The sequence below is a fragment of the Saccopteryx bilineata genome, chromosome 2 (genome assembly GCF_036850765.1).
Source record: "Saccopteryx bilineata isolate mSacBil1 chromosome 2, mSacBil1_pri_phased_curated, whole genome shotgun sequence".
NCBI lineage: Eukaryota > Metazoa > Chordata > Mammalia > Chiroptera > Emballonuridae > Saccopteryx > Saccopteryx bilineata.
Genome location: NC_089491.1, coordinates 94,013,953 through 94,017,197, shown reverse-complemented (window position 1 = coordinate 94,017,197; position 3,245 = coordinate 94,013,953). Strand labels below are relative to the sequence as shown.

The 3,245-nt window shown below is 37.8% G+C and overlaps 1 pseudogene; it reads right to left on the bottom strand.

Moving 5' to 3' along the window:
• Positions 1 to 1,116: 1,116 nt before the first annotated feature.
• On the bottom strand, positions 1,117 to 1,319 carry LOC136327754 (small nucleolar RNA U3; annotated as a pseudogene).
• Positions 1,320 to 3,245: the final 1,926 nt, after the last annotated feature.

Sequence of the window (3,245 nt, the reverse complement as noted above, 5' to 3'; positions counted from 1 at the left end):
TCTCGCCAGGAATCGAACCCAGTACTCCTGCACGCCAGGCCGATGTTCTACCACTGAACCAACCGGCCAGGGCCCCCTTCACTATTTTTTACCCAGCCCCTCAACCTCCCTCCCAAAGTTTTTATTGGAAGATAATTAGTGCATTAATTAAAACAGATCTCAGATTTCAAGATATCTAAAATTTTAGGCCTGACCTGTGGTGGCGCAGTGGATAAAGCATCGACCTGGAAATGCTGAGGTCGCTGGTTCGAAACCCTGGGCTTGCCTGGTCAAGGCACATATGGGAGTTGATGCTTCCAGCTCCTCCCCCCTTCTCTCTCTCTGTCTCTCTCTCCTCTGTCTCTCTCCTCTCTAAAAATGAATAAATAAAATAAAAAAAAAAAATTAAAAAAAAAAAAATTAAAATTTTAGGAAGTTTCTGCATGTTAGAAATATTCAAGATAAGACTAACTTATGTTTGAAAGTAATTTTTGTATGCCTGTGGATGTTTATATAACCATAAAAATGTGAAAAATGATATGTACCAAGTTAATAATAGTTACTTTAAATAATTGATATTATAAAAAGTATGAATTTATGCAGATTATTTATTTTATGATTTTGAAAAAAATTGAACTGCTAAAATAAACAATAATTGCTTCTGCAATTTACAATAACAGAATTAAGTAAAATAAATAAATAAATGATGTTATCAACTAGATAATTTAATAGAATAAAAAATCAATTGAAGAAAAATATAAAAATGCTTCATTCACTTAAATAATAATGAATCTTATTTAAACCCTGAAATCATTTTTAGAATCCTTATAACAATTCAGTTGTAAGATGAAAAAGTTTAAGGGATCTAATATATAGCATGATGATTATAGTTAACCATATTGTATTATATACTTGAAAGTTGCTAAGAGAATAGATTATAAATGTTCTCACCATAGAAAGGAAATGGTAACTATTTGAAGTGATGTGGATGTTAGCTAATGCTAAGATGATGATCATTTCACAATACATGTGTATCAAACCAGCATGCTATACGTGTTGACATACAATGTTACTTGTCAATTATATCCCAAATAAAGCTAGAAAAAATACACAGAGGATAATATTATTCTTTTTTTTTCCACTCAGACTGCATCCTCTCCCTCTTGCTCTCCCAAAGGAAGAGAAGAACGATCATCAATGGCAAAAGGCAGTTGCACAAGCATCACCAAGAGCCGGCTTCACACTCAGGAGAGAACACTGCAACTCCTCCTCTTGGTTTCAGTTACTCAGAAACCTCTCTAGTAACAAACTATAGAAATGATCCCTGAAAGTATAGTCTTGATAATATTATTCTTATAGTATTCATCATAGCACTTTAGAAGACATTTCCTATAAAATTAGTATTTTCTAAAGATATAAACATATAACCTATGGAATGACAAACCCAGGTTTCAATAAATTTAAACAAAAATAACCACATACTTGTTGAGCATATTCTATGTACTAAGTGTTATGCTGAAAAGGCAGTGAAGATACAACAGATGCTACCTCTGCCTTCATGGATCTTACAAGTATTATATCAAAGTAATTTTTCTAAAACGTCAAATTCTTTATAACTCATGGAAACATGCAGAAAAATTACAGTGTAAACACAGATGAATTTGTCATTTCATTCATAACCAGGGTAAAATATTAGCATCAAAACAGCTCTTCTTGGCCCTGGCTGGTTGGCTCAGTGGTAAAGCATCAGCCTGGTGTGTGGAAGTCCTGAGTTCAATTCCTGGTCAAGGCACACAGGAGAAGCACCCATCTGCTTCTCCACCCTTCCCCTTCTCCTTCCTCTCTGTCTCTCACTTCCCCTTTCACAGCCAAAGCTCCTTTGGAACAAAGTTGGCCCAGGTGCTGAGAATGGCTCCATGACCTCCGCCTCAGGAGCTAGAATGGCTCTGGCCTCAACAGAGCAATGCCCTAGATGGGCAGAGCATCGCCCCCTGGTGGTCATGCGGGGTGGGTCCCAGTCGGGCACATGTGGGAGTCTGTCTGACTGTCTCCCCACTTTTAACTTTGGAAAAATACAAAAACAAACAAACAAACAAATAACAAACCCCAGCTCTTCTTGAGGGAACAGGAATCTATGCGGCTGCTTGCACAGAAATATAATTGTACCATAGGCGAATGTGTCATGATGGTAATAGGCCGCCTGGGGGAGATGTAGGTGAGACTTGAGCTCAGTTTCCCAAAGGGATCACTCTTGGGAGGTAAAATAAAAGAATTTGGAATGCCATATATCAAAGGACATCCAAAGCTTATTGGCCATCTTTTTCTTATTAGACTTGCATGTTCATATAGTAATCCTTAAACATTACTCTGAGGACAGCTACAGAATTAGATTGCTTGCATTCTACATTATAAGATATATTGTCCATCTTCTGAATCATAATAGAAATAAAATGTCACTCTATGAAGACAAAGCACAAAGCCACATAATAACTTCCAGATATATGAAAATGCCATATGATAAAATCCAACTCACATTCCTACTTTACAAAACAGAAAACATATCTTAATGAAATATTCTTTGGATATGATTTTTGGAATAACTCGAATTGCTTCATAATTAAGTATAATTTTGAATATTTAGAAGGTAATATCCAGCTTTCTTCTTAATCATGAAGCACTAGAAGCATTCTTATAAATGTCAGGAAAAAAGAGTAGGCACCATCATTGATTATTTACATTGCTCCAGATGTACGTGTCATTTAATTAGAGAAGGGAAAAAATATGAAGAACACAAATGAGAAATGAGGCAACAAGATTATTATCAATATTTACAGATGATCGGGATGCATTCTTAGAAATAGCCTAGCAAAAGACATTAAATACCTTTAGAAAATATAAAGTATGTCAATAATATTACTGATAACAAGATTAATATATAAAAATAAGTATGTTTCCATGGTAGAAATCAACCATTAAAAATGTGCACATAGCCCTGGCCGGTTGGCTCAGCGGTAGAGCGTCGGCCTAGCGTGCGGAGGACCCGGGTTCGATTCCCGGCCAGGGCACACAGGAGAAGCGCCCATTTGCTTCTCCACCCCTCCGCCGCACTTTCCTCTCTGTCTCTCTCTTCCCCTCCCGCAGCCAAGGCTCCATTGGAGCAAAGATGGCCCGGGCGCTGGGGATGGCTCTGTGGCCTCTGCCTCAGGCGCTAGAGTGGCTCTGGTCGCAACATGGCGACGCCCAGGATGGGCAGAGCATCGCCCCCT